At 50.0% G+C, this 19,100-nt stretch overlaps 1 protein-coding gene across 5 annotated transcripts in view; it reads left to right on the top strand.

Annotated features, from left to right (window-relative positions):
- LOC140405340 (centrosomal protein of 128 kDa-like) overlaps nucleotides 1-19,100 on the top strand; it is a 589,746-nt gene that overhangs the window by 74,095 nt on the left and 496,551 nt on the right. The gene's annotated exons all lie outside the window — the stretch shown is intronic.

Below are 19,100 nucleotides of genomic sequence, written 5' to 3'. Positions count from 1 at the left end.
CTGGAGTAGTTGGTGCATAGCTTCACAAATGGACAAACAGCAGAGAAGGGAAAGAGGATTTCTCATTATCTGTACAAGTAGTACATGATGAAAAGAGACGGAGCTGGCTGCCCGCAGTGTTTACTACAATATGCTGTTGAAAAACTTCATACCCAAAGGTTAGCAGACGCGAACTGAATAAATCTTGGCCTCAAGTCAGCAGATGCTATTGTACTTCACTGACTGTTTGGGTTGGTGACCTTTCTGATTATGGTATTCCCAACTGTGCTGAATAATTGTTGGGCTTGGTGTAGAGGCATCTCTTCTCTTCTTTATGATCTCTGCAATTAGAGTGATGAGAAATCGTTGTTTTCCTCACTTCTCATTATTTCAAAACACAGAATAGAAACTAGCGATGTGATTGACTGAAAATGAGAATTTATGATGCAGTGGTAGATCTGGAGCCAAGCAAATATGTGTACTTAAGAATTGAGATTGGCATTGATTGTAGAGGTTATGCTATCTTTACAGAAAAGGAGATGAGGGCCGAGGGCTAGACATGGCAGCAATTGGAGAGTTTGGCCCAAGGCAGGGTTAGCTGGAGAGAATTTGTCCATGACCTATGCTCCGTCAAGGACTGACAAGGCTAAGAAGGAGCTATCTTTGATCACTCAAAATGAAATTACTGGGGAAACCATTTGCTTTGATTTGACGTCAATTCGCAATGCACCTCGACAGCAGCATCAATGCATTCTGGAACGCACGTACGGTAGACACCGTTTGCATATCATTAGTATTCCAGTATTTTCCGGGGCCTCCGCGATTTTCCGCCTCTGATTTGCCGAGTCCCCGACGGCGGGTTCGCTTGTGCTTTAAAAAATCGTGAAACTGACGTGGCAGCTGCTGAGGGGGAGAGAGAGAGGGCGTACGGAAGGTGTCCAACATCGCCATAGTGTGCTGACAGTTGTGCTGCTTGCTGGGGGGGGGGGGGGGGGGGGGGCTTCTGCCAGGGCCGGGGAGAGTAGTGGAGGTGGCCAGGAGGTGGCCTTTGGGGTCGGGGTGGACGGACATGGAACACCATTGCCGCAGCCGGCAAGGCAACCATGCAGCTGCGCACACCGCTAACAGCACACTTTGAACCTAGTGCCACAGGTTGAATAGGTGACCCCCCCAGGCCCGCCCCCGGGTGCCCTCTGGCCCCAGCCAACCCATCAGCTGAATGGGCACCCTTCAGCGCAATCTGTGCCACCTTGTTGGCTGGTATGTGTGTGTGTGTGCGGAGCGAAGTGTATTTGTGCGGCTGCAGCCTGTCAGCCTCCCGAGTGTCATTCATGGACCCGGCGAATTCCGCACTGTTTTTCATTGGAATCTATTGTGTTCTACCGGCACCGGTGGTAGCCCCTCCACGGTCACTGAATCGGTCCAGTTGCGGCACCGGTTTTTCTGTCGTAAATGTCCACGGATTCTGCGTTGGCGTCAAAGACTTAGTCTCAGAAATGGAGAATCCCGTCCTGAGTTTCGTCCCACTGATCCACAGGACCTCGGACCCACTACAAGCCAATAAGCTTAAATTGAGTTCAAGGGAGATGGTTGATTGAGTGAGTTAGGATTTGGGCAGCAGGGGTTTAGATGAGCTCAAATTTAAGATGGGAATCCCGATTCTCTTGCCACCCACTTTTCTGCCTTAATTTTGAGACTGACATGTGAGGGGGTTGGAGTTGAATGAAATTTGCGTGTCATGAATGAAAGTCTGTTGATAAGTGGAGGAATGGCAGATGAAGGTGGTAAGAAATTTAATAGTTTTGAGATTTTGAGAGAGAATTCATTTGATGAGTTAATGTACTGGATCTTGATTATGACAAGTGAAGATGCAGATATACAGTGGACCACCTGGTGACCTTGTTTTGAGCTTGGAAGCTACGAGAGGAAATTCACTGTCGCCTCTTTCTTATCAATGATCTTGTCCATCTTAAAGGGATTTGCTTCTCCATGTAATGTATTTTCCAATTGTCAATCATCCTTCAGCTGTGTAGGACAAACTGGCCATTAAAATAATGCTTTACGGTCGGTGAGAAAATAGAATTTTTATATTCAAAGAAAGCCTCATCATATTGTGAAATCATCTCCATGCAATTGATTTATTTGGAGTGCAGTAACTATTTAGTAGCATGCATCCATTCTGTGCGTGCACCATCAGTCAAATAAAAGTGAGATGAATGACTCATTCTTCTGTCTTTGAATGGTACAAGTGGGATATCTAATTTTTTAATAATAATCTTTATTGTCACAAGTAGGCTTACATTAACACTGCAATGAAGTTACTGTGAAAATCCCCGAGTTGCCACACTCCAGCGCCTGTTCGGGTACGCGGAGGGAGAATTCAGAATGTCAAAATTACCTAACAAGCACGTCTTCCGGGACTTGTGGGAAGAAACCAGAGCACCCGGGGGAAACCCACGCAGACACTGGGAGAACGTGCAGACTCCACACAGACAGTGACCTAAGCCGGGAATCGAACCTGGCACCCTGGCGCTGTGTACGCAGTTGGTGTTGTGGACCATCTCGCCTCCATAACAGGACCTTGTGCAAAGGAATGTCAGCATCTTCCTTCATTCTCAGATTTAAATCTTGGCTGTCAAAGGCCATTGCGCTGTGCACAGATGGGGAACCAATCTAGTGTCATGACAACAGCAAGGTATTTCCAATCAAGCTTCATGCTCGGGAGTTAAACATTTAGCTATCTCCTTCCAGCTTTTCATCTTTGGGCTGAGGGTATGGTTCAAATTTTATAAATTCAGAGTTTCATTATTAAAGCAATGCCAAAATGTAATAAAGGTAACCTTTGAGCCAATAAATCTGTTTTTTGCAATGCTTGATATATTAAGAAGTCTCTCTGCCTTGACAGGTGCTTACAGTAACACTGCTGGTCCTAGCTGTTAAGTATTGATCAGTGGTCGGAAAGTATGTTAGCTGCAGTTGAAAGCCATTAAAGTTTAAACATAAGAACTGTCGGCTGTTGTTAGATCACATTTTATCGTTAATGGATATAGTGCTGAGAAGACTAAGTTGGACAAGGACATCTGTGCTGGATGTCAAATATGCACTGTGTTTTGAAACAAACTTGTAGGGTAAGGAAACTGTGTGTGTGTGGGGGGGGGGACGGGGGTGGGGGTGGGGGTGTGTGTATGGAGGTGTGTATCAGTAGGCAGAGGGATTGTGTGCAATCCACAGTGGGTCAAGTGTAATCAGTCATTTCAAGTGCTATACAGCAAGTGCAAGTGCGTTTCTATGGGTGGAACCTTGCACCGCTGTTTGCAGCGGGAGGCAATGCTTTCAGCGGCAAAATACCACGGGGGCCAAGAAAAGGGGATTAATAACATTGAGGTTTCCAGCAGCCAATGCCCTCAGCCCCCTCCAATGGCATGATGCGGTTCCTGCCGGAAAAGGTGGGGGGAGTCCCATTTGAATATAATTCGCGGGCTGGACCACTGTAACCTTCCTCGACACGTGACAATCTGCCCCTCAGTGTCGTGACATCAAGCTGGGGGGGTGTTTTACAACAGCTTTCTAAAAACAGCAATCTGGCAGCCTCACTTTCGAAGGGGAGTTCAGAGGTAAGCGGCCTGGGTGCTCGGGCAGTGGATCCGTGGAGGTCTAATGAGAGCAGGCAGGCACAAATAGGGTGCAACAAGTGAGGTTTGATACGTTGTCAAAAGTGGTTTGATTGTTACACAAGTGCTCGCTATGTACAATTGCTATGTACAACACACCAGTGCCCACTCGGTGCAACTAAACATTCGTCGCCTTCCTAAATTCACGTCTACTTCTGTGTCTACCTGGAATCCAGAGCAGAGGTGGAGAGGCAGTCTTCTGTTTGCCGCTCCCTGTTGTCCGTGATGTCTTTGGTGAGAATCCTCTGGGGTGCCGTGGCCTAGAGGGCACTGGCGTGCTTTCGGGGTGCCATAGTGTAGCACTGTTACCCTCTTTGGTGTATGAGGCTGGAGGTAGAATGGTCAGAGAAGGGAGGGAGTCGGATGGGCCAGGCACTCCCAGAGCCTCCCGAGATGAAGGCCTCCAGCTATGTAGCAGACTCTCCTCCTCACTAAGGGTGCTCGAGGGACACTGGCTTCCTTCTTTGGAATAGAGGGGCAGCTGGAGTGAGGTGCTGTCCTCTGACGCTGGCATGTGGGTGCCCTCATGGACGCCCCACCACAGGGGCAGCACGGTAGCCTTGTGGATAGCACAATTGCTTCACAGCTCCAGGGTCCCAGGTTCGATTCCGGCTTGGGTCACTGTCTGTGTGGAGTCTGCACATCCTCCCCGTGTGTGCGTGGGTTTCTTCCTGGTGCTCCGGTTTCCTCCCACAGTCCAAAGATGTGCAGGGTTAGGTGGATTGGCCATGCTAAATTGCCCTTAGTGTCCAAAATTGCCCTTAGTGTTGGGTGGGGTTACTGGGTTACAGGGATAGGGTGGCGGTGTTGACCTTGGGTAGGGTGCTCTTTCCAAGAGCCGGTGCAGACCCGATGGGCCGAATGGCCTCCTTCTGCACTGTAAATTCTATGACCACGCACCAGACAGGGCAGACGTCCTGCACAGTAGTCTCCTCTGTGGCCGCCATCATCGCTGTGCTGACCTGTCTGCCTTGGAGTGCCAGCAAGATCTCCTCAGACAGAAGGCGTTGAGAATCCTACAGTCGAACTTTCAATCCGAGAAGTGCTGCAGACATCCCTTCCTGATGTTTCCTGCGCTGCCTTTGGAGCTCCAGTAACTGCAGGGCAGCCGAGCGCAGAGGCACCCCATCTGACTGGGGCTCATCAGAGTCCTGGCGACGGATCCCTGAGACGTCCCTGCCTCTGCCTGCTGTGGACCAGAGAAAGTGAGGTGCTCACGTGTCCCCGAAGCCTTTCTGCTACTAAGTCCCATCGAGGTGTGTGCCTTTGGGCTGGTGGAGAGTGTGGCTGAAAGCTGTGATTATCATCATAGATTATCATAGAATTTACAGTGCAGAAGGAGGCCATTCGGCCCATCGAGTCTGCACCGGCTCTTGGAAAGAGCATCCTACCCAAGGTCAACACCTCCACCCTATCCCCATAACCCAGTAACCCCACCCAACACGAAGGGAAATTTTGGACACTAAGGGCAATTTATCATAGCCAATCCATCTAACCTGCACATCTTTGGACTGTGGGAGGAAACCGGAGCACCCGGAGGAAACCCACGCACACACGGGGAGGATGTGCAGACTCCGCACAGACAGTGTCCCAAGCCGGAATCGAACCTGGGACCCTGGAGCTGTGAAGCAATTGTGGTATCCACAATGCTACCGTGCTGCCCCATGTGATGCATCTTCCATGTCCATATCCGAAAATTCCTCAGAGCTGCCCTCATCCGCCCTGCCTGAAGGTGGCTCTAGCTGCTTTCTTGCTGTGCCTGCAAGAGAAGGGGGATGGCATGATGTGCCATCAATTAACAAGACGAGTAGTGAACAAAACTGTGGCTTTAATAAGCTAAACAGAAAGCCTCATGGCCACTGATCCCGAACTGGGGCAGGACCGGAGGTCAACCACCTTTATACCGAGCCCGAGGGGAGGAGCCACAGGCGGAGCCATCAGGCAGTGGTTTACCACAATACATGTAGTACAATAACAGTTACCACAATACATATAATACACTAACAGTGGTTTCCCACATTCAGCCCCTGTTAAAAAAGAGTCCAGCGGGGGTGAAGTGGACTTAAAGGTCGAGTCTGTCGGGGGCTTTGACCTTCCGCCGTGATCGCCTCAGTCCCGGCTGTGCTGTGTCCGGGAGTGTGTTGTCATCTTCGCCCAGTAGTTGAGTCGGTGGAGGGGGGGGTGGGGGGGGTGGTGGTGATGGTCGCCGGTGGGCCTGCGGGTATCAAATCTCGAAGTAACCGGGTAGTGGTGGAGGGAGACGATGTAGGGTCGGGGGTGGTGGCGATGGTCACTGGGGAACCTGCAGGTGCCAAATCCCGGATGGAGACTGTGTCCTGCCGCCCGTCCTGATGTGCCACGTAGGCATATTGTGGGTTGGCATGGAGGAGCAGGACCTTCTTGATGAGTGGATCCGATTTATGGCTCCTCGCATGCTTCCGGAGGAGGACGGGCCCTGGGACTGTCAGCCAGGATGGGAGTGAGACCCCTGAGGTGGACTTCCTAGGGAAGGCAAACATACGTTCATGAGGGGTCTCATTGGTGGCAGTGCACAGGAGCGACCGGATGGAGTGGAGCGCATCGAGAAGGACCTCCTGCCAGCGGGAGACTGGGAGACCTCTAGACCGTAGGGCCAGAAGGACGGCCTCCCAGACAGTCGCATTCTCCCTCTCCACCTGTTGGTTTCCCCGGGGGTTGTAGCTGGTCGTCCTGCTTGAGGCGATGCCCTTGCTAAGCAGGAACTGACGCAACTCGTCGCTCATGAAGGAGGAACCCCGATCGCTATGGATGTAGGTGGGGAAACCGAACAAGGTGAAGAGGCCGTGCAGGGCCTTGATGACGGTGGCAGAGGTCATGTCAGGGCATGGGATGGCAAAGGGGAATCGTGAGTACTCAACAACGTTGAGGAAGTACGCGTTACATTCAGTGGAGGGGAGGGGCCCTTTGAAGTCGATGCTGAGATGCTCAAAGGGGCGGGAGGCCTTTACCAGGTGTGCTCTGTCGGGCTGATAAAAGTGCGGTTTGCACTCCGCGCAGACCTGGCAGTCCCTGGTCATGGTCCTGACCTCCTTGATGGAGTAAGGCAGGTTGCGAGCCTTGATAAAATGAAAAAATCGGGTGACCCCCGGGAGACAGAGGTCATTGTGGAGGGCCCGAAGTCGGTCTGCTTGTGTGCTGGCACATGTACCGCGGGATAGGGCATCTGGGGGCTCATAGAGCTTCCCAGGTCGGTACAAGGTATCGTAGTTGTAGGTGGAGAGTTCGATCCTCCACCTCAGAATCTTGTCGTTCTTGGTCTTGCCCCGCTGTGCATTATTAAACATGAAGGCAACCGACCGTTGGTCAGTGAGGAGAGTGAATCGTCTGCCGGCCAGGTAATGCCGCCAATGGCGTACAACTTCCACAATGGCTGGGCTTCCTTTTCGACAGAGGAATGCCGAATTTCGGAGGCATGGAGCGTACGGGAGAAGAAAGCCACGGGCCTGCCCGCCTGGTTGAGGGTAGCGGCCAGGGCAAAGTCCGACGCATCGCTCTCCACCTGGAACGGAATGGACTCTCAGCATGCATCGCGGCTTTGGCAGTATCTGCCTTGATGTCGAAGGCCAGGCTGGCTTCAGCCGTCAGGGGAAAAATGGTGGATTTAATGAGTGGACGGGCCTTGTCCGCATAATTGGGGACCCACTGGGCGTAATAAGAGAAGAACCCCAGGCATTTCTTCAGAGCCTTGGGGCAGTGGGGGACGGGACGTTCCAGGAGGGGGTGCATGCGGTCGGGGTCGGGCCCTAGGACTCCATTTTCCACAAGGTAGCAAAAGATGGCTCGGCGGGTTGTGCGGAAAACGCATTTCTCCTTATTGTAGGTGAGGTTCAGGAGTTTAGCGGTGTGGAGGAAGTGCCGGAGGTTTGCGTCATGGCCCTGCTGGTCATGGCCGCAGATGGTGACATTATCTAGGTCCCGGAACGTGGCCTGCAGCCCGTACTGGTCAACCATTCGATCCATTTCTCGCTGGAAGACCGAGACCCCATTGGTGACGCCGAAGGGAACCCTGAGGAAGTGGTAGACGCGGCCATGTGCCTCGAAGGCAGTGTATCGGCGGTCCTCCGGGCGGATAGGGAGCTGGTGGTACGCGGACTTCAAGTCAACTGTGGAGAAGACTCGATACTGTGCAATCTGATTGACCATGTCAGATATGTGGGGCAGGGGGTACCGGTTGATCGTCTGACCGTAGTCGATGACCATCCGGTTCTTCTCCCCAGTCTTGACGACCACCACTTGGACTCTCCAGGGGCTGGTACTGGCCTCAATGATCCCCTCTCGTAGGAGTCGCTGGACCTCCGACCTGATAAAGGCCTTGTCCTATATCGTCTGCTCCTAGTGGCGACGGACTTACAGTCCGGGGTGAGGTTAGCGAAGAGGGTGGGGCGACCTTAAGGGTCGCGAGGCTATGACGGTGAGGGGGGGGTAGGGGTCCACCGAACTTTAAGGTAAGGCTTTGGAGGTGGCACTGAAAGTCGAGCCCCAGTAATAGGGCACGCAGAGATGGGGGAGGACGTAGAGCTTAAAGTTAGTGTGCTCTGCGCCCTGTACCGAAAGGGTCGCGACACAGTACCCCCGGATTTCTACAGAATGTGATCCGGAAGCCAGGGAGATTTTCTGGGTCGCGGGTAAAATTGGGAGGGAGCAGCGCCTTACCGTATCTGGGTGGATAAAGCTGTCTGTGCTCCCGGAGTCGAAGAGGCAGGCTGTCTCGTGCCCATTGATCCGGACGGTCATCGTAGATTTTGTGAGATGATGAGGTCGAGACTGGTCGAGTGTGATGGAGGCGAGCTTCGTAAGGTGGTGGGTGGGCCATTCGGAGGTAGTGGTGGCCAGCGTATGACCGTGTGAGCCGGGGGCCCGGGAGGCGGCGGAGTGGTTCCAAGGTGGTGGCCCCCATGGGTCGCGTGTGGCATCGAAGGTGGTGTCAAAGATGGCGGCCCCCACGGGTCGCACATGGTGGGTGGCAGCGAAGATGGCGGCGCCCATGGGTCGCACATGGCGGGTGGCGTGGCAGATGGGGGCGGTCCCCACCGGCAACAGGCAGCGCTGCTGGGCCTAGGAACTTTAGGGACAGGTCGGGCCTGGCAGACTTTGGCGAAGTGGCCCTTCCTCCCACACCCGTTGCAAATCGCGTTCCATGCAGGGCAGCGTTGTCTGGGGTGCTTACCCTGGCCGCAAATGTAGCATTCCGGGCTTCCGGAGTTGGTGGGCTGTTGCGCGGCACAGGCTTCTGCCGCACTCAAGTCGGGTGATGGCGGCGCCCACGACGTCCACGAGGGTGCCGCGTGGTCGGAGGTGCAGGCCTCCACGTTCTGGAAAGCCACTTCCAGCGAGTTCAAGAGCTGCACTGTCTCTGGGAGGCCAAGTGTACCCCCTTCTAGCAAGCGCTGGCGGATGTAATTGGATTCAATGCCCGCGACATAGGCGTCCCTGATCAGCAGCTCCATGCGTTGGACAGCCGATACCGCCTGGCCAGCACAGTTCCTGCCGAGTACCCGCAAGGCACGCAGGAATTCGGCTTGTGATTCTCCGGGGCGTTGTCGCCTCGTGGCAAGGAGGTGCCTGGCGTACACCTCGTTTACTGCCTTTACGTACTGTCCCTTCAGCAGCATTATCGCCTCCGTATACGAGGGGGCGTCTCTGAGAAGGAAAACCTGCGGGCTCACCCATGCGTTGAGTATTTGAAGCTTTTGGAGGTCCGTGACGTCGTCGGTGGAGGATCCGAGGTAAGCTTCGAAGCAGCTTAGCCAGTGTTCGAATGTCGCAGTGGCGTCGACTGCTTGTGAGTCCAGCTCCAGTGATCAGGCTTGAGTGATGAATTCATCTTAAAAGTTTAGCTTATTAAATTGATGTGCCATCAAATAACACAAGATGAGTAGTGAACGAAACTGTGGCTTTAATAAGCTAAACAGAAAGCCTCCTGGCCACTGATCCCGAACTGGGGCAGGGCCAGAGGTCAACCACCTTTATACCGAGCTCAAGGGGAGGAGCCACAGGCGGAGCCATCAGGCAGCGGTTTACCACAATACATGTCGTACAGTAACAGTTTACCACAATACATATAATACACTAGCAGTGGTTTACCACATGGCATGAGTGTATGGAAGCGGCATGGGAATATAAGAGATGGAACTCGTGAGTTTCGTGAGGTGGACGATTGGAATTTGGGTCCTCACTTTTATTTCTCGCGCCTGCCTCCCCAACGGCGCAGTGGTGGTCCTGTCCCTCCCCCGCAAGGAGAACGGCTCTCCCCAACCCGATCATTCTTCAGCCCGACTGTGCTCTCTCCCGGCAGTTGTGAGAGACCTTTTCGAAAGGGAACAGATGGGGAGAGTGTAAGCAGGCTGTGCAGCAAGTGCGAATGGGTAAGAATAGTGACTTACCCTAGGAGGAGGTCATTTGTTTTCTTCCTGCACTGGGACTTCTGGCCTCCTGTATAGGATGTTGGTGCTTACCGGTGCTGCCACCGCCCCCATGCTGGGTTGGTGACCTTGCTGGAGGGTCTCCTCCCTGCCCACGCGTAAGGGATCCAGACTCTTTCCCCCCACCACGTCCAGTATTCTGGTTAGGTCTTGGATGGGAAACTTTGACGTACTCCTCCTGGCAGCTATCCTCTGCTTTGGACTTGGAACAGGTGCCGAGCTCCCCAGTAATCGAAGCGCTAAGCCTGGTGTTGGGCCGGGTGAATCGGGTTCCGTCCGCCAGTGAGCTGGTGTGAAACCTGAGAGGTTTGTTCTTGTCTAAGTGGCTAAAGAGACAGCCGGGAAAACCTCCCAAACCTCCATCACCGCCGGTGAGCAACGTCCCAGTTTTCCCGCTGGACTTGACACTGCCAAAATATCAGAAAACTCTGCCCATTGTCTGTACATAATAATAATCTTTATTGTCACAATTTATGCATCGGATTGGACATGGACAGAGCCACCAGCTTTTGGTAACTAGATCATTTAGATTTTGTTTGGTATTTTGCCTGTTTTGGGGATCGGATTTTATCATCGATAAACTGTTGGAGGATGGACACAGCATTGGTGCCCCTTTGTTGCTTTCTATGCTTTGCGTACGGTAGCAGGAAGAATTGTGATTCTTTTCGTCTCTTTATGGTTCACACACCATCCTTTAAAAAAATATTTTTATTAAAACTTTTAACATTTTATATTAAAATTACAAAACAAAACTGCACCAACACATGTATCAAAAATTAAAAGCAACACCAGTAACAGGATCCCCAAGAACAGAAATACAACCCAAACATACAACCCAAACAACCCCCCCCCCAAAAAAGCTAACAGTGACCAAATCTTTACAGTGCAAGATAAATGGCTGCCATTGATGATAGAACCCATCGATTGACCCCCTCACCTGGAACTGGACCATCTCGAGAGAATTCCATCAAATCACGCAGCCATGCTGCTGCAGTGGGTGGTGTCGCCTGCCTCCAGCTCAGCAATATCCGTTGCCGGGCCAATAACTGCGAATGCCAATGCATCCGCCTCAGCTCCCCAACAATCCAAATACGCCAACTAACGGACAAGGCTCCAAGTCAACATTCAGGATTGCCAATATGGTGCTGAAAAAGAACCCCCAAAAACTCACCAATTTGGGATAGGACCAGAACATGTGCATATAGTGAGCAAGCCTCCTCGAGTACCGCTTACACTTATCCTCCTCGAGTACCGCTTACACTTATCCTCCTCGAGTACCGCTTACACTTATCCTCCTCGAGTACCGCTTACACTTATCCTCCTCGAGTACCGCTTACACTTATCCTCCTCGAGTACCGCTTACACTTATCCTCCTCGAGTACCACTTACACTTATCTTCCTCGAATACCGCTTACACTTATCCTCCTCAAGTACCGCTTACACTTATCTTCCTTGAATACCGCTTACACATATCCTCGCCCACATCAAAAAATCGACTCATCCTGGCCCTGGTGAGGTGCGTCCTAAACACCACCTTTAGCTGTATCAAGCTCAACCTCGCGCAGGCTGACTTATCATTCACCCTACGAAGGGACTCACTTAACACCACCTCCTCCTACCTGGCCTTCACCTCAACCACTTAAACCTGCTCTTCCTCCATGATCCGCCCATATATTCCAGATGTGCTGCCCTCCTGCAACCCTGTACACGAGGGTATCCTTTCCAGCAAGGTACTCGGCGGTGCCTCTGGGAAAGTCGGAAATGCCCGCCAGACAAAGTCCTGTACCTGGAAATATCTGAACATGTCCGGTCCCCCAAGACCTGCTTTCTCATTCAGTTCCTCCCAACTTGCAAACCGCCCATCCAAAAACAGATCCTTCACCCTCTCCAGCCCCCCACCTTTCCACCCCCGAATGTAACATCCAATTTCGCCGGCTCAAATAAACGGTTCCTCGCACAGCATCCTGATTGGAAATATATTGCTAGTTTTTCATTGTTGCTGGGCTCAAATCTTGGAACTCCCTGCCTAACAGCACCGTGTGTACCTACACCACGTGGACTGCAGCGGTTCAAGAAGCAGCTTATCACCTTCTCAAGGTCATCTAGGAATGGGCCATAAATGTTGATCTTGACGGCGATGCACACATCCCGTGAACAAATAAATGTAAAAACAAATTGCAGTAAAACTTTTTGGAAGAGCTGTCCAGTTAATTCCATTCCCCTGCTCATGCTGCAATCCAGTTATCTTTTGAAAGTAACTAGTGAATCTGTTTCCACCACCCTTTCAGACAATTCCAGATCATAACTCGTTGCATTTATTAAAAATAGGTTCTCCTCATTTATTCTCCGGTCCTTGCCAATTACCTCAAATCTCTGTCCTCCACTTACCGAAGTATTGATTTCGCCTTACTTGCTATCAAAATCATTGTGAAATTCTCTATTAAATTTTCACTTAACCTTTCCTGCCCCAAGGAGAACAATCCCAGCTTCTGTGCAAAAGGTATGGCTGAAGCATTTGCAACTATCTTCAGCCACAAGTGCCGTGTAGGTGATCCATTTTGGCCTCTTCCTGAAGTCCCCGGCATCACAGTTACCAGACTTCAGCCAATTCAATTCACTCCACATGGCATCAGTAAACAGCTGAAGGTACTGGATGCCGCAAAGGCTGTAGGAATGGACAAGTCCTGCCTGTAGTGCTCGAGATTTGTGCTCTTGAACTAACCAAGCTGTCCCAGTATAGTCACAATTGACATCTACCTGACGATATGGAAAATTGCCCAGATATGTCCTGTCCACAGAACGCTGGACGAATGCAATCTCTAAATTATCACACCACCATTCTACTCTTGGTAATCAGTAAAGTGTTGGAAGTTGTTGTCAACAGTGCTATTAAGTGGCACTTGCTCAGCAATAACCTCATTGATGCTTAGTTTGAGATTTGTCAGGGACACTTGGCTCAAGACTTCAGTAAAGCCTTGGTCCAAATGTGGACCAAAGTGCTGAATTCCAGAGATGAGTTGAGAATGACTGCCCATGACATCCAGGCAGAACCTGGCTGAGAGTGGGATCAAGGAGACCTAGCAAATCTGGAGTCATTGGGAATCGGGGAAACTCTTTTCACTGATTGGAGCCAAAAATAGCACAAAGGAAGAACAAACAAAGAACAAAGAAAAGTACAGCACAGGAACAGGCCCTTTGGCCCTCCAAGCCCGTGCCGACCATGCTGCCTAAAATCTTCTACACTTCCTGGGTCTGTATCCCTCTATTCCCATCCTACTCATGTATTTGTCAAGATGCCCCTTAAATGTCACTATCGTCCCTGCTTCCACCACCACTTCCAGCAGCGCGTTCCAGGCACCCACTACCCTCTGCGTACATCTCCTCTAAACCTTGCCCCTCGCACCTTAAACCTATGCCCCCTAGTAATTGACCCCTCTACCCTGGGGAAAAGCCTCTGACTATCCACTCTATCTATGCCCCTCATAATTTTGCAGACCTCTATCAGGTCACCCCTCAACCTCCGTCGTTCCAGTGAGAACAAAGCAAGTTTATTCAACCGCTCCTGATAGCTAATGCCCTCCATACCAGGCAACATCCCTGGTAAATCTCTTCAGCACCCTCTCTAAAGCCTCCACATCCTTCTGGTAGTGTGGCGACCAGAATTGAACACTATACTCCAAGTATGGCCCAACTAAGGTTCTATACAGCTGCAACGTGACTTGCCAATTCTTATACTCAATGCCCCAGCCAATGAAGGCAAGCATGCCGTATGCCTTCTTGACTACCTTCTCCACCTGTCTTGCCCCTTTCAGTGACCTGTGGACCTGTACACCTAGATCTCTCTGACTTTCAATACTCTTGAGGGTTCTACCATTCACTGTATATTCCCTACCTGCATTAGACCTTCCAAAATGCATTACCTCACATTTGTCCGGATTAAACTCCATCTGGCATCTCTCCGCCCAAGTCTCCAAACAATATAAATCCTGCTGTATCCTCTGACAGTCCTCATCGCTATCCGCAATTCCACCAACCTTTGTGTAATCTGCAAACTTACTAATCAGACCAGTTACATTTTCCTCCAAATCATTTATATGTAGTACGAACAGCAAAGGTCCCAGCACTGATCCCTGCGGAACACTGCTAGTCACAGCCCTCCAATTAGAAAAGCACCCCTCCATTGCTACTCTCTGCCTTCTATGACCTAGCCAGTTCTGTATCCACCTTGCCAGCTCATCCCTGATCCCGTGTGACTTCACCTTTTGTACTAGTCTACCATGAGGGACCTTGTCAAAGGCCTTACTGAAATCAATATAGACAACATCCACTGCCCGACCTGAATCAATCATCTTTGTGACCTCTTCGAAAAACTTGATCAAGTTAGTGAGACACGACCTCCCCTTTACAAAACCATGCTGCCTCTCGCTAATACGTCCATTTGCTTCCAAATGGGAGTAGATCCTGTCTCGGAAGAATTCTCTCCAGTAATTTCCCTACCACTGACGTAAGGCTCACCGGCCTGTAGTTCCCTGGATTATCCTTGCTACCCTTCTTAAACAGAGGAACAACATTGGCTATTCTCCAGTCCTCCGGGACATCACCTGAAGACAGTGAGGGTCCAAAGATTTCTGTCAAGGCCTCAGCAATTTCCTCTCTAGCCTCCTTCAGTATTCTGAGGTAGATCCCATCAGGCCCTGGGGACTTATCTACCTTAATATTTTTCATGACGCCCAACACCTCGTCTTTTTGGATCTCAATGTGACCCAGGCGATCTACACACCCTTCTCCAGACTCAACATCCACCAACTCCTTCTCTTTGGTGAATACTGATGCAAAGTATTCATTTAGTACCTCACCCATTTCCTCTGGCTCCACACATAGATTCCCTTGCCTATCCTTCAGTGGACCAACCCTTCCCCTGGCTATCCCCTTGCTTTTTATGTACGTGTAAAAAGCCTTGGGATTTTCCTTAACCCTATTTGCCAATGACTTTTCATGACCCCTTCTTGCCCTCCTGACTCCTTGCTTAAGTTCCTTCCTACTTTCCTTATATTCCACACAGGCTTCGTCTGTTCCCAGTCTTCTAGCCCTGACAAATGTCTCCTTTTTCTTTTTGACGAGGCCTACAATATCTCTCGTTATCCAAGGTTCCCGAAATTTACCGTATTTATCCTTTTCCGCACAGGAACATGCCGGTCCTGAATTCCTTTCAACTGACATTTGAAAGCCTCCCACATGTCAGATGTTGATTTACCCTCAAACATCCGCCCCCAATCTAGGTTCTTCAGTTCCCGCCTAATATTGTTATAATTAGCCTTCCCCCAATTTAGCACATTCACCCTAGGACCACTATTATTCTTGTCCACCAGCACTTTAAAAGTTACTGAATTGTGGTCACTGTTCCCGAAATGCTCTCCTACTGAAACATCTACCACCTGGCTGGGCTCATTCCCCAATACCAGGTCCAGTACAGCCCCTTCTCTAGTTGGACTGTCTACATATTGTTTTAAGAAGCCCTCCTGGATGCTCCTTACAAACTCTGCCCCGTTTAAGCCCCTAGCACTAAGTGAGTCCCAGTCAATATTGGGGAAGTTGAAGTCTCCCATCACAACAACCCTGGTTGTTTTTACTTGTTTCCAAAATCTGTCTACCTATCTGCTCCTCTATCTCCTGCTGGCTGTTGGGAGGCCTGTAGTAAACCCCCAACATTGTGACTGCACCCTTCTTATTCCTGATCTCGACCCATATAGCCTCGCTGCCCTCTGAGGTGTCCTTCCGTAGGACAGTTGTGATATTTTCCCTAACCAGTAGCGCAACTCCGCCACCCCTTTTACATCCCCCTCTATCCCGCCTGAAACATCTAAATCCTGGAATGTTTAGCTGCCAATCCTGTCCTTCTCTCACCAGGTCTCTGTAATGGCAACATCATAGTTCCAAGTACTAATCCGAGCTCTAAGTTCATCTGCCTTACCCATAATACTTCTTGCATTAAAACATATGCACTTCAGGCCACCAGACCCACTGTGTTCAGCAACATCTCCCCGTCTGCTCTTCCTCAGAGCCATGCTGGCCCTATTCCCTAGTTCTCCCTCAATGCTTTCACCTTCTGACCTATTGCTCCGGTACTCACCCCCCTGCCATACTAGTTTAAACCCTCCCGCGTGACACTAGCAAACCTCGCGGCCAGGATATTTATGCCTCTCCAGTTTAGATGCAACCCGTCCTTCTTATACAGGTCACACCTGCCCCAGAAGAGCTCCCAGTGGTCCAGATAACGGAAACCCTCCCTCCTACACCAGCTGTTTAGCCACGTGTTTAGCAGCTGTATCTTCCTATTTCTAGCCTGACTGGCACGTGGCACAGGGAGTAATCCCGAGATTACAACCCTAGAGGTCCTGTCTTTTAACTTTCTACCTAGCTCCCTGAACTCCTGCTGCAGGGCCTCATGCCCCTTCCTGCCTATGTCGTTAGTACCAATATGTACAACGACCTCTGCCTGTTTGCCCTCCCCCTTCAGGGTGCTCACTACCCGTTCTGAGACATCCTGGACCCTGGCACCAGGGAGGCAACATACCATCCTAGAGTCTCTTTCACATCCACAGAAGCGCCTATCTGTGCCCCTGACTATAGAGTCCCCTATGACATTTGCTCTTCTGTTCTTTGACCCTCCCTGCTGAACATCAGAGCCAGCCGTGGTGCCACTGCTCTGGCTGCTGCTGTTTTCCCCTGATAGGCAGACAGTATCCAAAGGGGTATACCTGTTCGAGAAGGGGACAACCACAGGGGATTCCTGCACTGACTGCCTGCCCTTTCTGGTGGTCACCCATTTCTCTGCCTGCACCTTGGGTGTGACCACATTTTTATAACTGTTATCTATGACGCTTTCTGCCACCTGCATGCTCCTAAGTGCATCCAACCGAACCATGCGGTCTGTGAGGAGCTCCAGTTGGGTGCACTTTCTGCAGATGAAGCCATCCGGGACGCTGGAAGCCTCCCGGACCTGCCACATCTCACAGTCAGAGCACTGCACCCCTCTAATTAACATTGCGCCAATTAATTAGTAAATTAAATTTAAACATTAAAAAAAAAAGTTACGGTTAACTATATGTTTCCAAGCACTAGATTTCTACTATAAATGTGAAAGCTAAATACAGTACTCTCTAATCTCTGGCTTAGATACCCCTCTAAATTATAATTAAGTAATTATGTTTAATTAGTTTAACAATGCTTAATTTTTAAAATTTAGTGTAGATTCCCAACCAGCCAATCAGGTCACAGCTTTACTGTGATGTCACTTCAGTTACCCCCCCCCCCCCACACACACACAATTTGTAAAGGTAATAAAAATCACTTACATTCCCAGGTTCTCAGATGCTCTCTGGTTCTTTCCCTGCAGATTAAAAGTTACAGGCCAGAAGAAAGAGAGAGAACAAAACAGTAGGGAAAAAGCACCTTCTCCCACTCTGCACCGAATTACCTCACTACACCAAATTACCAAGTTCGAATTCCCACTCTGGACGTGTCTCACTCAGGCTGTGTCTCCTTGACCTGCGCAGAGCTGGATGACTCTTTGTTAAAGCTGATTGGTTGAGGTGGTTGGAAGTCAATCATCTTAGTCCCAGGATATGGCTGCTGGAGTTTTTCAGGGTTGTGTCCTAGGACCTACCAACATCAGCTGTTTTATAAATTATCTGACCATATATGGTCAGAAGTGGGGATGTTCACTGATTGCAAAATGTTCAGCACCGTTTGCAACTCCTCAATTATTCAATGAGTCTGTTCCCGCAAGCAGTAGGATCTGGACAAAATTCAGGCGTGGGCTGATAAGTGGCAAGTAATATTTGTGTGAGGCAAAGGCTGGGCAATCTGCATCTTACACGAGGGAGAATCTAGCCATGTTTGCTATTCAGTGGCATTACCATCGCTGAATCCGCCACCATCAACATTCTGGGGGTTACCATTGACCAGATACTGAACTGGACCCAGCCATATAACAGAGGCTGGGAATTCTTCAGTGAGTAATCTTCTGACTCCAAAAGCCTGTTCACCCCCTACAAGGAACAAGCCAGGAGTGTGATGGAATATTCTTCACTTGCCAGGATGAATGCAGCTCCAGCAACACTGACATCATCCAGGTAAGTGAAGAATATTCCATCACACTCCTGACGACCTCTGCCATCCAGAAGGACGAGGGCAGCAGACCAATGGAAAGAACACGTCATGCAAATTTCCCTCCAAGTCATGGACCATCCTACTTGGAATTCTATCACCGCTCCTTCGTTGTGGCTGACTTAAAATTCTGGAACTGCCTCCACCAACAACACAGTGGATGTTGACTGCACCACATGGTGATGACTCTCCACCACCTTCTCGAGGGAAATTAGGGATGGGCAATAAATGTCAGCAACATCCGCGTCATGAACGAATAATAAAAAGTCTCACCTTGTAACTTGGGCCCCCATTCTTACTACCATTCTAGTAAATTGCCTTTGAACCTTCTTTAAGGTCTTGACGTTCTTCCTAAAGTTATAACTGGAGCTTTTATTTGCTGGTATGCAATGATGCAATTAAAAATGTTGGACCAAAAATTGTCGTCTTTGAGGTCCATGGAGATTTTTTGATGTGGTAAATGATCCATATCAATACTGACATCCAAAATGCTTTTCGCTGATGGAATCATTAAGTGCCATGATATATTAGCAATCATTGCTGTGTGTCTCAGAGTGCCATTAATCCTATCACTATTGCTGTAAATATCTTTGTCCTGAGTCTAGACGCTAAATAACTTCCATGATGCTTTGTACTCCACCTAATGTAATCTTGTCACTGATCATTTTGCTTGTGAATTTAACCTGAAAAATATTCCAATTTGATTGATTGATTTGATTTATTGTCACATGTACCGAGGTACAGTGAAAAGTATTGATCTGCGTACAGTTCAGACCGATCGTTCCATACATGAAAAAACACAGGACATGCATAAATATAC

Source organism: Scyliorhinus torazame, chromosome 2, assembly GCF_047496885.1.
Source record: "Scyliorhinus torazame isolate Kashiwa2021f chromosome 2, sScyTor2.1, whole genome shotgun sequence".
NCBI lineage: Eukaryota > Metazoa > Chordata > Chondrichthyes > Carcharhiniformes > Scyliorhinidae > Scyliorhinus > Scyliorhinus torazame.
Note: the sequence above shows the minus strand (reverse complement) of the source record. Positions and strands in the feature narration are given on the sequence as shown.